This window comes from Panthera pardus, unplaced genomic scaffold (genome assembly GCF_024362965.1).
Source record: "Panthera pardus isolate Hobbes unplaced genomic scaffold, ASM2436296v1 HiC_scaffold_6, whole genome shotgun sequence".
In the NCBI taxonomy this organism is placed as follows: domain Eukaryota; kingdom Metazoa; phylum Chordata; class Mammalia; order Carnivora; family Felidae; genus Panthera; species Panthera pardus.
This window is the reverse complement of record NW_026526991.1, coordinates 11,492,431-11,511,768: the sequence shown is the minus strand read 5'-3', so window position 1 is coordinate 11,511,768 and position 19,338 is coordinate 11,492,431. Positions and strand designations below refer to the sequence as shown.

General features: G+C 51.0%; 1 long non-coding RNA gene across 8 annotated transcripts in view; it reads left to right on the top strand.

The window, feature by feature from the left end:
• The first annotated feature begins 30 nt into the window (after positions 1-30).
• LOC109265513 (uncharacterized) overlaps positions 31-19,338 on the top strand; it is a 108,284-nt gene continuing 88,976 nt past the window's right edge. For 7 of the 8 annotated variants that reach the window (XR_008419691.1, XR_008419689.1, XR_008419692.1 and 4 more), the window contains exon 1: positions 10,195-12,218. This is a non-coding gene — a long non-coding RNA (uncharacterized LOC109265513). Of the gene's footprint in view, positions 122-10,194; positions 12,219-19,338 lie in introns of those variants that run through there. The other variant, XR_002079231.2, reaches the window with a different exon arrangement.

Below are 19,338 nucleotides of genomic sequence, written 5' to 3'. Positions count from 1 at the left end.
CTTGCTTCCTCCGGACTCAAGGGCGGAACGCACGAGTCGTAAAGCGACGGCAGACCCGGAAGTTCGTCACAACTCTCTGCTAGGTGGCCCGATGGGTCTCTGAGGAGCCGAGACGCCGGAGGTGTGTTTACAATTACGTCACGGGCGCCTCCGGCGAGGCCCCGAGAGGGCGTTCCGAATTATTGAAACGTGGCTGCCCGGCAGTGGAGGCTGGGGGCGGGCAGCGGTGACCGCCCTTCTGTGTCCCCCCCGTGTTTCGCGGACGCTTCGGCCCCTCTGTATCGCACCGTGACAGGGGCTCCGGTCGTCTCCAGCTAGTCGTGTGGCTCGAGTCTCACAGCTGGGGGCAGGTCGAGAGTCGGGGCAGAGGTTATAGTTACCATCCCCTACCCCCGCCCCCTGTACCACCCCCGCCCCCCGCCTTTTAGTCTCGGTAACAGGCCCAGAGGGGGAGGTTATATTGCTAGTGTAGAGGGCGGCCGCCAGGATTCAAGCCACACTCCACGGTTCTCAAATTTTGTAGGGCAAAGATTTCTGGGGCGCCGAAGTGTAGGATGGAGACTGCGGGTCTCACTTCCCTGGACGGGTTATTTAACTATGTCTAAGCTGGAGGCCGGGAATCAGCAGCTTAGCGATTGTGATTCTGAAGTGGCGACCGCTTTGCTACGAAGGGCAACCGTGCTGTGCTTTCAATGACTATCGGGTCTCCGGAGTTTGTCCTGAAATCTTATTGGGGGATTTCAAAGCATTGAAAGAGGATCCGAGGACGTGCTTTTATTCAAACCTCACGTCCTTTTCTACCTGGTCTGGGATTCCTCCCAGCGTGTCTCTTCTGTCGGAAAATGTATCTATTGTTAGATCTGATATCTGCTTGGCTCTGCTGCTACTTGCAAGCTGTGTAGGCTTCTCATCTCTGGGCTCAGTTTCCTTATCTGTAAGTTAGAGGTAATAAAATTATATTGGGTGCAATGAGGGTAAAAATACATTCATGTGAGAACAGTAATTCCACTTACGTGAACTTGGGACAGGCTCTTCCATCTCTCTCTGAAGCTGCTTACTCATCTGTGAACTGAAAATACTAACAGCTGTTGGGGCACATGGGTGGCTCAGTTGGTTAAGCGTCCCACTCTAGTTTTTTGCTCAGGTCATGATCTCAACGGTTTGTGGGATCGAGCCCCCAGTCAGGCTCCTCGCTGACAGCGGGGAGCCTACTTGTGATTCTCTCCATCTCTGTTTCTGCCCCTTTTCTCTCTCATGTGCACGCATGCTCTCTCTCTCTCTCTCTCTCAAAATAGTAAAAAATATTAATAGCCTTGTTTGTTTCTATAACTTTTCTCCCAATCTGCTCCTGTTCCAGTTTTCCTAATTTTTATTGATGGCACCCAGGTAATGGTGTTCAGCCGAAACCTTGTAGTCCTCATTGGTAATTCCTTTTCCGTTTCCCACCACATTCCCACATTTGGTCCTTTACCAAGTCCTCTTGATTCTGTTTTCAAAATCCAGCATGAGTGCTACCACTTTGCCCCAATGTATCCAGGCTCATGCTCAGACTCCCAGCGTCCACTTCCTGCTCCTCTGGGCTCCTTCTCCACATGGTGCCCAAAGCAATCGCTCAGTCTTCTAGCAGCTTCCCATGTTTTTTTTTTTTTTTTTTTTTTAATGTTTATTTATTTTTGAGGGAGAGAGAGAGAGAGAATGAGCAGGGCAGGGGCAGAGAGAGAGGGAGACACAGAATCTGAAGCAGGCTCCAGGCTCTGAGCTGTCAGCCCAGAGCCCGATGCGGGGCTTGAACCCACGAACTGTGAGATCATGACCTGAACTGAAGTCGGACGCTCAACCAACTGAGCCACCCAGGCACCCCTTCCCATATGTGCTTAGAGTTGAAACATGAATGTCTTCCTGTGGCCTGTCTGGTCCCTGCTTACCTTCCAACTTTACATCCTGCCTTCTATACTGACTCGGCTATAGGTACCATGATCTTTCTGTGCCTTAAGTACATCCACCTCTTATCTATCCCAGCAGGGCCTCTGCACTTTCTGTGCCTCCCGCCTGGAACAGTCTTTCCCGGATTTGCCTGTGGCTGGCTCATCATTCACGTCTCCGTTCAGACTTCTCTCTTCAAGGAGATCTCTGACCACCATTCCTAAAGAGGCTTCTCCTCCCTCCTCCCTCCTCACCCTCTTACTCTGCTTCTTTGTAGTTCTTATCATGCCCTGAAGTATTTTTTTTGTTTCCTCGTTTGGGTTCTGTCTCTGCCTCTAGCGTATAAGCTCCATAAGAGTAGAGGTTTTGTCTGTCTTACCTAGAGCAGTGCCAGTAAGACATATTGGTTGAATTGTTGAATGAATGGATAGGGGTTTTATGAGAATTGAATGAAAAAATAAATTCAGTAGATTATCCTGGGCACATAAGTAAGTACTCAGTGTCAGTGTAGGGAAGATCAATATTAATTGTAATACGTTCTAAAATGTAAAGGGTGGGGCGCCTGGGTGGCTCAGTTGGTTAAGTGTCCGACTTTGGCTCAGGTCATGAGCTCACGGTTTGTGAGTTCGAGCCCCGCATGAGGCTCTGTGCTGACAACTCAGAGCCTGGAGCCTGCTTTAGATTCTGTGTCTCCCTCTCTCTCTGCCCCTTCCCTGCTCATTCTCTCTCTCTCTCTCTCAAAAATAACATTAAAACATTTTTAAATGTAAAGGGAGATGTATTTTTTTAAGTTTATTTATTTAGAGAGGGCACAAGCAAGGGAGGGGCAGAGAGAGAGAGAGAGAGAGAGAGAGAGAGAGAGAGAGAGATTGAGGCTCACAAGCAGGTTCCACACTGTCAGTGCAGAGCCTGATGCGGGATTCGAACCCGCAACCCATGAGATCATGACCTGAGCCAAAATCAAGAGTGGGATGCTTAAGTCACTGAGCAATCCAGGTGCCCCAAGGAGATGTATTTTTGCTCAATTGCTTAATTTCATTTCATTTCTTTTCTTTCTTCCTCTTTCTTTCTTTCTTTCTTTCTTTCTTTCTTTCTTTCTTTCTTTCACTTGGGTTCACAGGCCATCTACTGCAGTCTCTTCCTCGTGTCAGAGTTTAATCATCTTTCCCATATTTTGGCCTCAACATGTCCCCAGATGGAGGAGGGTTTGGAGAGTCCTGCCTCATTGTGCACAGTGGGTCTCTGGCCTTGGGTGGCAGATCTTGCCTTCATTCCTTCTTTCAACAGACACCCTTGCTGCCTCTCTTTCTCTCCACCCCGCTGTCCACACGCAGCTGGAATGACCCTCCTTTACATTAATTCGGAGCATGCCTGGCCTCCCCCTCCCCAACTGTTTAGTAGCTTACCTCTAGCCCGAGGAGAAAATCCCACTCTCTGTTCTGTGGGCTGCAAGTTTCTAATGCGTCTTCTCATTGGCAGCATTCTCTTTCTGCGTCATACCCAGGTTCATTACTGCCTGGAGACCTTTTTACCTGCGGTTCTCTGGGGCTTGGAATGCATCTCCCCTAGATCTTAATGCCCTTGTGTCTTCATCAGACAGACATTTCCTGATCGCCCCTCTGTGTTGCCTCACCCTGTCCTCATTGACTTGCTCAGTGGCCCCGTGCCTGGCACTATTCCAAGTATTTGCATTACCTCACCGAATTCTCACCACAGCCGTGTGAGGTCAAGCCTACTGTCCTTCCCGTTTTAGAAATGAAGATATCGAGGAATGCTCTAGGCTCAACAGTGCATAGTGAAACTGGGGTTTCGAACTCAGGAGGCCGCCTGGCTCCTGCTTCCTTTGCTTCTGCTCTGGTGTTTTGCTGGATGACTAACATTTGCCTCGTTTATCTAGTTGTTTGGGTTTTTGTTGCTGTTTGTTTGCTTACTTACTGTCTCCTTTAGAATGTAAGCCTCGTGACAGGTGGGATCTTACATGTCTCGTTCACTGTCGTATCCCAGCACCTCGAATTACCACATAGTTGGTGCTTGGAAAAGGTTGGGGGCACGAAGGACCTCTGCAGACGGGTCCTTCCCTTTACGTGTCTGCAGCACTTGGTGGAACCCTCCGTGGCCGTGCTTACAACATGTGTGGTCTGTTACCAGTGTCCCCCACCTCTGGTACTCCAGACCCCGCGTTCCTCTAACGTGGGGTCGCGTTATTTCTGAGGAGGCCTCATGGCCCAGCGCAGTGCCAGGTACACAGAGTGTACCCAGGAAATGTTTATTGTATTCATGGCCTCTGGATACTGCTTTTAGAGGCTGTAGAATAAAAACCTTAACATTCTTGCCGGAAAAATGTAGGTTTGGGGGCAGATGCCCACTTCTCAAAAGATTTCACAGCTTCTTCACACTTTGAAGAGAAACAGACACTGTCTTTGGGCAATTGAGTGACTAATTTTTCATTATTACTAACAATGGCTAACATTAGCACCGCAGTTTGTAAGTGACAAGGTCCGTAATTTCATTTGAAGATGAAATGTATATTCATGACTCACGACTATGGTCTTTTAACACGAAATTTGCCGTTGGTAGAATGAAGAAGCTCAGAGAGGTTAAGGCACTAACACAGGTCACACAGCTAGTGGGAGACAAAGCTGGGACTTTATTTACTCATTCAGCAGACATTTGTGGAGCACCCTCCATGTGCCTTGGATAGGCCAGGTGTGGAGGATGCGGCAGGGAGCAAAGTGACCGAGGGTCTTGCTTTCAGGGAGGGTACCTTTTAAGCAGGGGAAGGTAGACGCTGGGCAGGTGTATGGAGAAGTGACAAGTAGGTGAAGACACGGCACCAGGGATCTGTGTTAGAGAATGATCTGGGGTGCAGCACTTACAAGGCGGGAGTTCGGGGAGGCCCCTCTGGGGAGGTGACATTTGAGCAGAGGCTGGAGGATGAGAGGGAGCAGGCAGGGGAGAGGCAGGGGAACAGCTTTCTGGCAGAGAGAACAGGCCCTTTCTGTTCCCTTATGTGACCTTCCGAGGAGGAAGGACCCATTCTTGTGTGCTGGGGCGTCAAGGGAACCTCTTAGTCATTCATCTGCTACAGCCTTCACTCCAGACCAGGTGTCTCCTTGTCCTGCTGATTGCTGTTCTCTCTGCTTGGATGTGCCCTGTGACGGGGAGCTCATTCCTCTGCCGATGCCACTTTACCCTCTATGGACTTCTGTGTGGTAAACATTTTCAGCTCCTTTGTCTATTTCTTGGTGTCACCTCAAGTGCCACTTGGTCCTCGTTTCCCCATTGTCAGCATTCTAACAAAACGGCCACTTCGGAATCGCTCTTCTCCTCTCCTCTGGGACCTCTCTGATTCCTGCTTGGTTTCCACCCTCCTTTTTGGGGATTTCTTAACCTCTTTCTGTTCACACCCACCCTTCACGCAAACACATTCTCTCTCCTCTAACCTCTCTGGCAGCCCCATCTTCTTGGAGCCAGGACGGATGAGCTACTTCTCAGCTGCTGGCTGGGGCATCTTCTTTGAGTCGACCAGCCCACATTCTTTCCAGGGTCTGGATTCTGGAAATTCTGGATTCTGCCATTCCTTCTTCCTCAGAGCCTCCCCTCAGGGCCTGCTTGGAAGGCATGTATGTTCTTTGCTGAGTTTTCAGCTGTGGGTCAAATGTCACTTCTTCGGGGGCATCTTTCTTCCTCTTCCTACCCTGTGCTTCCCCTTAACACTTGTAGCAATGATAATTAAGTGATTATGTATGTACCTATTTGATCCACGTGTCTCTTCCATCACATGGAGCACCCCGAGAAGATGGAGAGAGGACTCATATCCCCAGTTGCTAGAACAGGGCTTGACATGGAGTAGGTGCCCATAAGTATTTGTTGACTAAGTCAGTGGATAAGAGGGTCAAAATTGGTATGAGACCATTCATTCAATGGGTGTCACTGAGAGCTACCCCTTTGCAGCAAGATCCTGTGTATGTAACGATTGGTAGTGAGATTCTTGTCTCCTGGTCTGAGTCAGTGACTGCAAAACAATTTCTAGACTGGAGAAAGGGAAAGCTGTAGGTGACTGCTGGACCCTCCATATACCTGCCCCCATGTCATGTCTAGAAGTGAGAGGCGCCCTTGTTACTGTTTTCTGATCAGCCTTTTGTGCTATCCTGCCCTGTCCCTTCCAGATAAAGCAAAGGCATTTTCTTTCTTTCTTTTTTTTCATTTGAAAGAGGGAAAGAGAGGGAGAGAGGCACAGGGAGAGGGAGAGGGAGAGGGAGAGAGAGAGAGAGAGAGAGAGAGAGAGAGAAAGAGAATCTTAAGCAGGCTCCATGCTCAGTGTGGAGACAGACACGGGACTCAATCCCGTAATCCTGAGATCATGACCTGAGCTGGAATTGAGTCAGATGCCCAACTGACTGAGCCACCCAGGGGCCCCACAAAGGCACTTTCTAATAGGAACCTCTAATATCTTAAAGAGGAAAGTAGTATTTTTGACTGTTGACTGTATATGCCAGGCGCTGTGTTAGTGCTTTACGTAATTAATTAACATGATTTTTATTTAAGATTAAAACATTTTTTAATATCCATTTATTTTTGAGAGGGAGAGAGACAGAGCGCAAGTGGGGGAGGGGCAGAGAGAGAGACACAGAATCCAAAGCAGGCTCCAGGCTCCGAGGCAGCTGTCAGCACAGAGCCCGATGCAGGGCTCGAACCCACGAACATGAGATCATGCCCTGAGCCAAAGTCGGACACTGAACCGACTGAGCCACGCAGGCACCCGTGATTAATTACATAATTAATCATCTCTTTGATTCTTTCCAAGAGTTCAACCCTCCCATCAATGTGGGTAGGGAGAAGCAGGCTCCGCCCAGTTGGATACTTGGTCCGAGGAGTAACAGCCACTGTTTGAGAGCAGTTTTGTGGCTTCAAAAGCTCCCATCCCTGGGGCACCTGAGTGGCTCAGTCAGTTAAGCATCCGACTCTTGATTTCAGCTCAGGTCATGATCTCAACAGTTTGCGGGTTCAAACCCCGCATCGGGCTCTGCACTGACAGTGCAGAGCCTGCTGGGGATTCTTTTCCTCCGCTCTGTCTGCCCCCCTCCCACTCACACTGCCTCTGTCTCTCTCAAAAATAAATAAACATTAAAACAACAACCACCACCACTTCCCATCCCTTACAGGGTAGTGGGGAAGACCTTCCCTGAGGTTTGGGAGGTTCTCTTTCTCGCTCCCTCCCACTGTCTCTTGCCTCTGCGATCTCTAATTTACTCAGACCCTTCCTATGCTGAAGATCAGTGAGGGCTCCAGAAGTTCCCCACAGGAGGGGCTGCGCAACAGGGATCTGGTCTGGAAGCTGTGTTTGTACCATAGAGGCCCCGTTTTCACTGAGGCACACTTACCGGGGGAAGGCACCCCGGAGCTTGTGAAGGGGCTTCCCCCTAAGACATCTCTTTGGCAAAACTGCTGAGCACCCAGACGGAACGAAATTGGAAGGAGAGGAAGGGACGAGTGAACAACCATCGATTTCTTGAATGCTGCCTCCGCGCGAGCGTCTTGTGTGTTTCGATCATTCTAGACTGTGAGGGAAAGAGTTGTCAGGGATCCGTGGTGTGCTCCGGGATCTCGACTAGATGTAGGGTGACCATGTAATTTACCATCCATGTTGGGGCCCTCTGGGGAGACCAAGGGGCCACTATCGAAAATTGCACCAGACCGAAGGTATAAATTGGGACCGCCCTATGCCAACTGGGAGGTCTGGTCACCCTCGGCAGGAGGGAAATCAGATGCCCTCTGTTCCGGTTATCTATTACTGGGTGACACCTCCCTCCAAAATTTGGCAGCTAAAAGCCACAATAATCCTTTTGTTTTCTCTGTTGGCTTCTGTAGGCCAGGAATTTGGGAAGGGGTTGTCTAGTTCTAGCCTGGGGCCTCCCGGGCCGTATTAGTTAGGTGCAGGTGGGGCTGGAGTAGCTGGAGGCTAGCTAGAACCTTCTCTCTCTCTCTCTCTCTGTGTCTGTGTCTCCATTTAGCCTTAGAGCCTCGCTATATGGTGAGTCCACACAGAGAGCTGAGCTTTCTCACAACATGGCGGCCCCGGGGCAGTCAGACGACATACAAGGGGGCCGAAGATGTCCGGAACAGGTATTCTGACTAACAAGCTGGCAGCTGCATGGCCCTCTACAACCCGGTCTCAGAAGTCAGGTGGCCCTTCTGTTGGTTACCAGCGAGTCACAGGCGCCAGGTTCTAGAAGAGCGCGTGGAGTGAGAGACGTTGTCGTGACCGTCTGAGGAGCCTAAAATCTGCTACAGATGCACCTGGCCTTTTCTAAGAGTAACCAGTTGGTTGTCTGCAAAGGTGTGACTGAAGAGTTTAGGACAGAGCAAAAGCCAGAGTTTCGGAGGAAGTCTGGTCGGGAGGAGGCCTGGGCTGTGATCGTGGTTTCTCAAAGGAAATCTGCTCAGAGGGGTGAATGAACTTGTGGGAAGGGGAGAGTCACAGAGCCAGAGGCCTGGTGTTGTCCAGGGCGCGGGCTCTTGGCCGCACTGGCCGGGGCAGCAGCCACCGCCGCCCGCCATGTCCCTGGGCAAGGCCGTCCCCTCGAGCCGCCTCTGCTGAGAAGTGCTTCTTCTGAATACCGTTATTTGTTCCCACTCCCTCCCACCAAGCAGCCCCGCAAGACCATGGACCCGTACGGAGCTTTCGCTGCCGGGAAGCATAGGCTGGTCAGGCTAACATTTCTTGTGCCCTCCGTTAGTAGACGGATCGTCCGGTGATGCGTCAGCCTCACAAGATTGGCTAAGGGGAGTCTGGCCCTGCCTGGCGCGCGGGCGTATCCCAGACCGTTCTGACGGATTCACCAAGGTCGGCTGGTGGCGATCTGTCCGCGTGGCCGGCGCTTTTTCCGGCGCACATCCACCTGCACCTCCTCGTGTGCCTTCTGTGAACCACCATGGGCGGTTATCACCCCACTTTCTAGATGAGCAGGCCGAGGCGCAGTGAGGAGGCACGTTTTGCCTGCGGTCAGGCCGCCGGTAAAGGTGCAGTGGCACAGCGGTCCAGGTGGGCGTGCAAACCGCAAACCCTCTTCACGAAGGTCGGGGCACGCACCTGATGGCAGACCTGTCGGATGGTGTGCTGGGAGGAAGGGAAGCCTTGAGTCACCAGCTCGCGCCAGCCTCCTAAGAGCCCCGCGGCCCCGACAAATTCGTAAAAATAGAAAACCTGGAGGGATTAAAGCCCCAAAGGACGCTTCGAGTCCCCCGCGGGAAAGGGAGGCTTGCCGTATGTTCTGATGGTCTGCATTCAAATTTATTTATTTTTTTTTTATCTCGGCTGGATGTACACTCACCCATCACAGGATCAGCTCTCAGAATAGAGAGGTACCTGTTGAATCATCCACCCCACTTCCTGCCTCATGCGGGCATCTCTCCAAGTGCTGAGCCATCCACTTCTCTGCTGGGGCCTGAGATATATCAGGATTTGCAGCCCTGGTGACAGGAGACAAAATAGACTCCCATTTCCTTTGGAACCATTTAGCTAGTTGAGAGAGTGCTTGATTGTTTCAATGGGATGAGCAATGAGCGATAACCAGGTCTCTCCTTGGCTCCTTCTCTCTGCCCTGTGCTTGCTCTTCTTCCGGAAGCTGGGAGGTGGTGGGGACAAAGGCACACACTGGTTTTGGCTCAGTCTGGCTCTTGAGCTACTAGGCGCCCCTCCCGGGACCTCAGGCCCACTTTCTGCAACACGGACGTCGTTCTCTTTCCTTCTGCCCGCCCTGGCTCCCTCTGGCCTTAGGACTAGAAACTGTGCCTGGTGGGTGCCTGCAGAGACTTGTTGGGGCTAAGTGACTGCAGGTGATATTTAAGGAGGTCTCATGGGAGATATGGCTTCAAGGCAATGAAAAACAGACATCCGTGGGGACAGACTGTCTGAATTTGAATCCAGGTCACCCCTAGCTTCATGGCCTTGGGCAAGTCAGGCAACTGAGTCTTGGCTTCCTCGTCTGTTAAGTGGGTGGAATCAGAGGAAGTAGGTAGAGAGAATTAAGTCAGACAATACGTACAGTGCTTGAGAGAGTGCCTGGTGTGCAGTAAGCCCTTAATCCAGGCCAGCTGAATTAGCATGGTCACCAGAAGCCTGTGGGGCTTTGACTGGAGCGATCGATGGCCACTTGTGGGGACCCAGGCCCTGAGTTGGCCACTCAGAGTTCAGAGAGAGAACCAGTCATGAGCTCAAGTAGCTCAAAGTCTAGTGGGAAAGCAGATGTGGCTGATGCAGGGGTGCTTAACGAAATATGTTTTGAGTAGACTTTTAAAAAGCAGATTTCACATGGAAATCCAGATTTGTGGCTTCTCTTATGATCTAGCAACACTGGGTTGGCTTTCCTGCACGGTGATAAGAAGCCGGAGCAGAATAAGTGTTGTAGCCTAGGCCAGGGTTTCTCTACTTTGCCCCAGTCCCCACTCTTCCCTCCTGCATCCTGTCCGCCCGTATTCGTGTTCAAGTGTGCTTGCTGCCTGGCCCTTTGGGAATTTGCAGACAGATTACAATGCAATGCTGTGAATGCACCGGGAGCACGATGAGGGATAATAACTCATCCGTGGGCAGTCGGGAAGAGCTTCCCAAAGGAGCCGAAGTCCCAGTTGCCTCTCTGTAATACCCGCCAGTGCTGCAGAACATCCTTGTCTTTATGGCTCAAGGATGTGAATAGAGGACACAAAGTCCTCCGAGCTGGCGGGATCTCTGCCATAAAGCAACCAAGGCTCAGTGGCTTGTGTGGTCATACAGCCAGCTCGTGGCACATCCAGGCTGTCAATCAGAAGCAGCCGTGGGCCTCGGGAGTCTGCCATTTGTACTCTGGGATCTTGATTCCCTCTCTCTGCCACCCTCCTGCGGCGTGGCCATGGGTAACTCATTTCATCTTCAACCTCGGTTTCTTCATCTGTAGGGTAGGGCTGGGGATTCTGACCTCAAGGGAGTGCTCTGGGGCCAGATAGTGAGAAAATGGGTAGGGGACACTCATAAGCTCCGAAGCGCTCTAGGCCTGTGAGAGGCATCACGATGGTGGAGAAATAGCCACCTTCTTCGAACAGATTTGGCGCATCTTTTCGATGTTACGGGGACCTTGTCCCCCACCTGCTTTGGCCATTCTCTCTCCTTTGCATGTAGGAGCGTGCACAGCCTTCCTCCAGGCGTGGACCCAGAAAGGGAACGTTTTGGGATTCTCTGGCCTTGGCTGTGAACAGGACTCCAGGCGCAGAGCCCAAGGGCTCCCCTCTTTCACGAGGCTCCCACATCAAAAGGAGATGCTGAGATAGAGCTGGGAAGGAAGCCGACCTCTCTGGGAAAGAGGAGAAATGTCGGTAGTTACTTTGTTTCCTTTAAGACACCTGCCGCTGCGCATCAGGGGCTACCTTCAATTCCCCGTTTAGTGCCTGGAACTATTGAGACAACATGGCATTGTGGTCGACTACTGGATTTGGGAGTCCCGCTGTCCTGAGTGCAAATATTGACTCCTCCTTATTAGCTGAGTGTGCCTTTGGACCAAACTTTAAACTTCTCTAAACCTCAATGTCTTCATCTGCAAAATGGGCTTCTTAAAAGTACCCGTTTTAGAGCTTTGTAGGAGTTAAATGACATTACGTGGTGAAGGGTTTAGCATATAGTGAACAGCTTAATAAATGCCGGATATGAATTCCTGTTATTGGAAATGGTAATAAGAAACGTACATCATGTTTGTACCGCGTTTTACCGTTTAGGAACTGGTCGTGTTTTCCTTAGCCCATTTGACATTCCCAACAACTCTTTGAGGTGGTCAGGGCAGGGATTATGACCTCGCACAGGTGAGAAAACGGGAGCCCAGGGAGGGCAGAAGTCTGCTCAAGGTCACACAGCTTGTGAGTGGTAGAGCCAAGCTCAAGTCTCCTTGGATGAAGGATGAGCAGTGTCATTCGCAGGGCCAGGCCAGACCACCTGCACGTGCCGTCGGGCTGCTCCTTGGGCACTCTGGTTCTTCCAAAGACCTGTTTATAGAGAATCCAGTGGGTTTACCTATTTAAACCCTTGTCGTACCTATTTATACGCTGAGCCTATACCAGCTCCGGGGGCGAAGAAACTTGTCCTTGTGCCCTGGTGTCAGACTGACTTTCTTGGCGTCTGTCCCCAAATGACCTCCGCGGGGGTTTCCAGCTGCCCCCTCGCACCCTGATCCGTTTACCAGAATAGCCATGTGTTCTGAGTTCTGGCCACAGGATGGCGCTGCTCCCCAAGGCATGAAACGGCCAGCCCCTCACCAGGACTGCATTTCCAGGTATGAAATATCTAAACAGCTCCTACGTGCAAGTCACTAGGTTGCCGAGGAGAGGGCTTCGCTTATCCATTATTGTTATATAAACGACGGCAGCAAAACCAATAACACCCGTACGGGTTGTCACAGTTTCTTGAGCAGTTTACAGAGATCACCCGGTTCCATTTGCTAAATAATCCTGGTTCGTGAGATGAGGCGAGCCTTCCCACCCACGTCTGAGGAGGAAACTGAAGCTCAGCGAGGTGACAGGGCTTGTGTAAAGGCCCCGAGCAGAGTGGCCGGCGGCAGATTGAATGGGGGAGACCAGGCGTCTGCTTCCTCCGTGCCCGTACTTGTCGGTGAGGACAGGGGCTATCTTAGTTGCCTTTCTGCCCCCATTCCTTCCTGTCCCCCTCACTGAGGGCTTCAGCTGACGTCTGTGGCGGGCAGGGGAGAGGCAGGCGGGCTGCCTCAGGCCACTCAGCCTCTAGAAGCCGCAGTGCCGAATAGCTCACCAGCGCTCTCTGGACGCACTCAGGCTGAGAGGTGCAGCGTCTGGGTTGGAGCCTGTGAAGAGACTTCAAAGAGAGGCCACTGCTTTCACTCCGAGGCCCGGGCAGGGTGTGAGTGACTCACCGTGATTTGGCCCCCGAAGGCTGCCGGGTGACCAAGTGGCCAGGAATGATTCATTCATTCGTTCACTCATGTATTCGTTCAACAAACGCTTCCTAAGTGCCCGCCGTGTGCTAAGTACTAGGGACGCAGAGACCAAAAGCACAGCCCGTGTCCTCCTGGGACTTTCAGAGCAGCGGGGGAGACAGAGGGCAGAGAGCGAACAATACAGTTTGGCAGGCGTTTCTCGGAGGTCTGTTCTAAGTGTCATGGGGTTGAGTGAGTCTGCCAAGGGCAGGGGAGCAGGCCACACGGAGGAGGAAGCCTTTGGCGAGATCTTGAAGGATGAGACAAGTTTGCAGATGACCAGGCAAAAGGAGCCTGGAGGTGGGGTGGGGTGGGGTGGGGGCGGGGGGGAGAGTCGGGGGCGATGTGCGTACAGAAGCAAGAGCTGTCAAAGGTCATCGCGCACTTGATGGGACAGGGAGGCAGCCGGAAAGATGGGGGGCAGCCAGAGACGGGCCTTGAAAGCCATCGTGGGGACAGTGAATTTGTGTGTCATAGATGGAAGAAAACACATCAAGACTTTGAGTGATCACTCCAGGAGCTGCGCTAGGCTTGAGATCTGGAGTTGAACACTGTGGTTCTTGCCATCAGAGTTCAGAATTTCAAGGAGAACATGGCCACAGAGAAGACCCGCAGTCGCATTTGTTGAGCGCTGACCCTTTGCCGAGCATCGTGCCAACCGCTTCCTGAGCGTTGGCTGGTTACCTACTTTGCAAGGCAGGTGCTGTTATCATCCCCACTTTTTAGCTGAAAAGCCTGAGACTTGAGGTGCTTAAGTAGGTTGTCCAAGGTCATAGAACTAGTGGTAGTAAGAGTCAGGACGTGTCTTTTTTTTTTGCTTTTTGTTTTGTTTTGTTTTTTAAAGCGTATTTATGTCAAGGGAGATGGAGGCAGTGCCAGTGGGGAGAAGGGCAGAGAGAGAGGGAGAGAGAGAATTCTAAGCAGGCTCCGTGCTGTCGGTGCAGAGCCCGATGTGGGTCTTGAACCCATGAAACTGTGAGATCACCACCTGAGCCGAAACCAAGAGTCAGACACTTAACCAACTAAGCCACCCAGGCGCCCCGTCTTTTTTACTTTTTAATGCTCAGCTTTGCTAAAACTAATTCATTAATTTTATGTGGATTTTTTTTATGCATGTGGTACAAAATTCAGAAGGTGCCCAGTGAAGGCGCTTGTGGTCACATCCCTGCTTCCAGCCCTCCCTCCCCAGAAGCGAACACTCTTACTGGTTTCTGGTGTTTTCTTCTAGAGAGGTTCTATGCAGACCCAAGCCCAAAAGGTAAGAAAAGACAAGTGCGTGGCTAATCACAAGCATGGGCTTTGGGAACAGCCTGCGGGGAATTGAGTCCTGACTCTTTTGGGTGATCTTGAAGAGTGTTACCACTAAATTGTGGTTTGAGCAAGGGTCAGGAGGTCTTGGAGGGAGCGGGGGACATGCCAGAGGGCTGGACTTGGTGGGGGAGGATGCGGTGACAGGATGGAGATGAGAGAATGAGGACCAGTGGGGCCTGGAGAGAGACTTGGGTGGGGGCCAGGCTGTGGGGTGGGGGGGCCGCCACGACAGGTAGGTGTTTGGCAGGACTGGAGGTGCGCTGAGAGGGAGACAGGTGGCCCGTGGGTCTGGGACAGTCCCTGTCTGAGGTCTCAGGCTGACACCTGGAGGAGTTCCAGCTCATCTGGTGCACCCCGGAGCTGGGCCTCGGTCCCTGGGCTGACAGCAAGGCCGTGGACTCAGGAGTCCGGGAGGTCCGGCCTGAGTGGCCAGCAGGGAATTCTGGGCAAGCCACTTCCCTCCCCAAGCTTCAGTGCCAGTGAGCGCTTCCCAGAGGTTCATCGCCCCGTTGTTCTTCACTGTGGAAGTAAAGGCAGAGTCGGTGGCGGGGGATGCGGGGGGTGGGGGGAGCAGAAGTGCCCTGGCTGGAATGGGCTGGGGGCACAGGATCCTTCTCCAGAGGTTTCCAGGCTGCATCTGAACAAGCATTCACAGTGTGCAGAGTTCTCCCAGGCAGGTGGGAGCCTGTACGTAGATACAGTCTTACATGTTCAATCTAATATGTGTATAATGCATGTAATAACATGTAATACATACATTATTTTGTTTGTCCCCTGCTTCTGTTTTGAAACCAGTTTTCAAAATAACAAGCAGGTTCTCTGGTGTCCTCCCTTTTTCAGTGCTGAGATGGTCTCATCTCTGGCCCTGGGAGCCCCTTCAAGTCGACCACTGGGCCCTGTGACCCAGCCTGAGTAGTCTTTGATAACTTCCTGGCTTTCTGGAAGAACAAATGTTCCAGATTCATCTTGTACTTTCCCTTTCCAAGTCCTGGAATCCGCCATTTCTCCGAGGAGCCCTGGCCCTGGTTCCCTTCCATGAGAAATGCCATTTGGAGGCCCCAGTCTGGGCCGGGGGGATGTGGGAAGCAGCAAGCTCGGGGCCAGGAGCCTACAGTCTGGCAGCTCCCTCCTCCTCCCCTGGGGATGGGGGATTAGAGGTCCAGTTATGTCTTTCCAGACTCATCCGAGGCCAAGAACAAGACATGGGAAATATTCATGCTGGGTACCCCTGGGCTGCGATGGCATGGTGGGAGCCCACGGACCTGGATTCCGCCCCAGCTCGGCTGCTGTGTGTCTGAGTGACTCTGGGCAAGTGACTTAACCTCTCTGAGCTACGGCATCCTCATCTGTCAGATGGGGACAGTAGCACTCACCTCATGTCAGCTTGAGGATGATGTGAGACAACGCGTTTAGGTTTCTGACATACGTCGCCTAGAGCAGGTACTCAGTGAATGTGAATTCCCTTCTTATCCGTCCTCGGCCATGTAACTTCAGCATCCCCGGAGGTGAGAACTGGATTACTGGATGATTTGGGAAAGGGACAAGGGAAGAGGAAGAAATTGGGAAATAGAAGTTTGTGGACAAATAAATGGGAGGGGAGGTTCATTCAAAACAGGGAAGGTGATTTTAGTGGTCAGATCTGTCCAACAAAGGAAGGTTCTGTCTGCTTGGGGAAGGTGGGGAGCCTCCTGTTGCCGGAGGTATACAAGTAGAGGGAGAGGGACCATTGCCAGAGAAGTGTTCTTTTGAGGACTCCTGCATTGGCCGGGAGGTTGGTCCATTCACTCGGCACACTTTTGGAGTCCTACCGGTCCTTGCCCAGCCCTGTGATGGGACAGGGGATGCCAAGGTGAACGGGATACCATTCCTAGCCCAAGGAACTCCCAGTCCAGGGAATGAACTGATCTCCAAGGTCCCTCCTACTCTGCGGTTCTGGGCTTTAGAGTGTCCAAGCCTTGGAGGGAGTTGGCTGAGGATTTTCAGTGTGTGCCTTTTGGTATTGATCCACTGGAGCCGGAGCTGGCAGGAGAGGACTCCGCAGTGTTATTAGTGCGGAGGACACGCTGTAATCTGTCAGTGTCACCCTGGTCGCAGCTGGCGGGGGAGCCATCCCGCTGTTAACTCCTCCGTCCCCAGCAGCCACTGAGCGCACGACTTGTATAGCATCCCCCACCCCCGCCCAGCACCCCCATCTATCCCTTTAGGAGGGAGAATTTCTTTTTCCATTTCTCCTGGTATGAGTCCTCTGCCCCCACCAAGGACATTCCTCTGTACCTTTAGTTACCAGATTTCCCTACCAGGAGCCCGTGGGAAGAATCCTCCTCTTTCATGGCCAGCTTTGAGTCTTACCTCCGTGAGCCCTTTGCCAGTCTCTCAGGCAGAGCAATAGACTCTAAAGGACTGTCCTTGGGGAAAAAGTTTAGCCTGGTTTTCCAGCTAAGACAAGGAGAGAGACAGAGCATGGGAAGGAGGTGTGAGGTGAGCGAATGGGTCAGGGATTTGGTTCTATGGTAAGTGCTCCTTTTCAGCTGTGAGCACTCTAGCAGACTGAGTGGGTATGTACTGGGGGCTGAAGATGAAGTGAAGGGGGCCAAGAGACTACTGTTAGAGAAGTGGATTAGAATGGGGGTTTGAATCGCGGTGCCAACAGACTGCCCGGCTTACTGTCCCAGCTCCACCATATTCCTGCTGTGTGACTTTGGGCATTGATCTTAATCTCTCTGATCCTCATTTCCTCTTTTGTAAAATGGGGCTAATAAATAGGACTTACCTCACAACGTTGCTGTTAGCATTAGAATGTAAAGTGTCTACATTAATGCCTGGCGCGAAGAGGGGGGCTGGATAGATTTCAGTCGTGATTATTATTACTCTTCATTGAGCACCACCTACATCCAGGCATGACACTGGGAGCTTTCACGTTCAAGGTCTCCTTGGAGCATTCCAGCTGCTAATCCCGTGTAGGGATTATTAAACCCATTTTGCAGATGAAGAAACGAAGGCTCTGCGAGGCTATCTCTTGCTTGCATCACCCAGCTGGTAAAGGGTAGGGCTGGGCTTCAAACACAGGCCTTTGTAACTCTCCTGTCCGTGCTCTCCCACCTGCCCTTTTCTGCTGCCCTCAAGGGACGTCCGCCCTGAGAGGCAAGGATGCTGAGACTTCCATGTCGGCTCTGGCTGGGGTGCTCTTTCGGCTTTCTCTACTTTTATTTTTTTATTTTTTATTTTTTTTAACGTTTTTTATTTTTGAGAGAGAGAGAGGGAATGAGCAGGGGAGGGGCAGAGAGAGAGGGAGACACAGAATCCAAAGCAGGCTCCAGGCTCTGAGCTCTGAGCTGTCAGCACAGAGTCCGATGCGGGGCTTGGAGTCACGAGCTGTGAGATCATGACCTGAGCCAAAGTCAGACACTTAACCAATTAAGCCACCCAGGCGCCCCAACTACTTTTATTTTTTTTTAATATATTCTTTTAATTGTAATTTTTTTTTATTTTAGAGGAAAAGAGAGCTCGTGAGCAGGGAGAAGCGCAAGGGTCGGCAGGGGGAGAGAGAGAGAGAGAGAGAGAGAGAGAGAGAATGAGAATCTTAAGCAGAATCCACACTCAGCAAGGAGCCTGACATGGGGCTCTATCCCATGACCCTGGGATCATGGCCTGAGCCGAAATCAAGAGTCAACCGACTGGGCCACCCAGGCTCCCCTGGAGTTCTCTACTTGTAGCCTCGAGTTGTTAATTATTAATTTCATGAGTGTTTTCTCTCTTCTTCAGAGAGCGTGAGATCGAGAAACATTTTTTCTTCTCTCTAGCAACTGAAGTGTTGACTTGGACCATGAAAGCTACAGAGTTGACGGTGTTTCCCTTCTTGCCTTGCTTGCCAGGAAGCTTGTACTTTTTGTCATGCTGTTTCTTTCTCCCTTCCAGGGTTTTCATTTTCTACCTTTACTATTGTCTTTACTTACGGGTTTTTTACCAAAAGCTGTTCCACTCATAGAAGGAGCTGTGTAAATAGAGCTTAACTGAATGGAAAAGGGCAGATTGCAAATCCCAAGTACATAATTCAAGTAAAACTATGAGCTTTAGGAAAGGGACGTACCTTCTTTTTTTTTTTTTTAATTTATGTTTCATTAAAAAATGCTTAAAATTCACATCCAAGTTAGTTAGCATGTGGTGCAATAATGACTTCAGGAGTGGATTCCACTGATTCATCGCCTACGTATAACACCCAGTGCTCCTCCCAACAAGTGTCCTCCTTAGTGCCTCTTGCCCATTTAGCCCATCCTCCCACCCACAACCACTCCAGCAGCCCTCAGTGCGTTCTCTATATCTAAGAGTCTCTTTTGTTTTGTCCCTCTCCCTGTTTTTATAGTATTTTTGCTTCCCTTCCCTTATAAACATAAGGGAACATTTGTATCTTAAATTCCACATATAAGCGACGCCCTATGATATTCGTCTGTCTCTGAGTAACTAATTTTGCTTAGCATAATACCCACTAGTTCTATCCATGTTGTTGTAGATGCAAGATTTCATTCTTTTTGATTGCCGAGTAATACTCCATTCTATCTATGTACCACATCTTCTTTATCCATTCATCCTTCGATGGACATTCGGGCCCTTTCCATACTTTGGCTATTGTCGATAGTGCTGCTATAAACGTGGGGGTGCATGTGTCCCTTTGAAACAGCACACCTGTATCCCTTGGATAAATGCCTAGTAGTGCAATTGCTGGGCCATAGGGTAGTTCTATTTTTAGTTTTTTGAGGCACCTCCATAGTGTTTTCCAGAGTGGCTGCACCAGCTTGCGTTCCCACCAGCAGTGCAGAAGGGTTCCTCTTTCTTCGCATCCTCACCAGCATCTGTCATTGCCTGACCTGTTCATTTTAGCCATTCTGACGGGACATACCTTACTTCTATTCGCCCTGGCTCTGGCATGGTAAATTTTGCACAGAAAGCTCAGTGGTGATTTTCCCTGGCATGTGTGGGTCAGCAGCTCTCCTTGCACTAGAATAAAATCCAAAGCCCCGTCCCCCGGGGACTGACCCCTGCCCACCTCTTCCCACTCATCTCATGTCACTTGTCCCTTGTTTATCAGAGATAACCATCTTTTAGTTATCTCTAAGACCATCTTTTAGGTGTACTCACA